A 594-nucleotide genomic window follows, 5' to 3' on the forward strand; every position below is an offset into this window, starting at 1 on the left:
GACAAAGTTTTGCAGGAAGCAAAAAAAAATTTTAGCCGGTGTTTGACTAAGTTTTTCTGCCCAAATAAGTGAGGAATCAACCGCTCACCACGACACCTAAGTAGTCTGCAACATAGTGTCACTGACGCAAACGTCCTAAGGTAGAGGAACTGCAACTGCAAGTCAACGAAGCCGTGGCAAGCTGAGGGGGCTTTTTTTCACGCCTTTAGTCAGGAAGAAGTGCGAGGACCCCATGCCTGCTACTCAGCAGAAGGCGCAGAGCGCGCAATTCGGATATCGAGTACGAGTACCGACGCTGCGCAGGAGGGCTTTGGGGAAACGGCTTTGAATCAGGGAGGAGTAGATTGGGGCAGGCGAAGATTTCAGAGTGGAGATCTTGTATTCGGAGCTTGTACGCGAGGGCTTCTCGCCCCCTGAGGGGTACCGCACCAAAAATTGACCCCTGGGAAGATTGCCCATGAAATTGCAAAGCAGTATAGAAGCGCAATGCCTTTGAAAAAGCCCACGCTAAAAACGAGGTACCCGAAAGGATCAAGGTGGATTATTTCATGATGAAACCCCAAAGTGCAGCGAAAACTGCTTTCCCCCAATAGG

This window comes from Penaeus monodon, chromosome 28, assembly GCF_015228065.2.
Source record: "Penaeus monodon isolate SGIC_2016 chromosome 28, NSTDA_Pmon_1, whole genome shotgun sequence".
NCBI classification, from domain to species: domain Eukaryota; kingdom Metazoa; phylum Arthropoda; class Malacostraca; order Decapoda; family Penaeidae; genus Penaeus; species Penaeus monodon.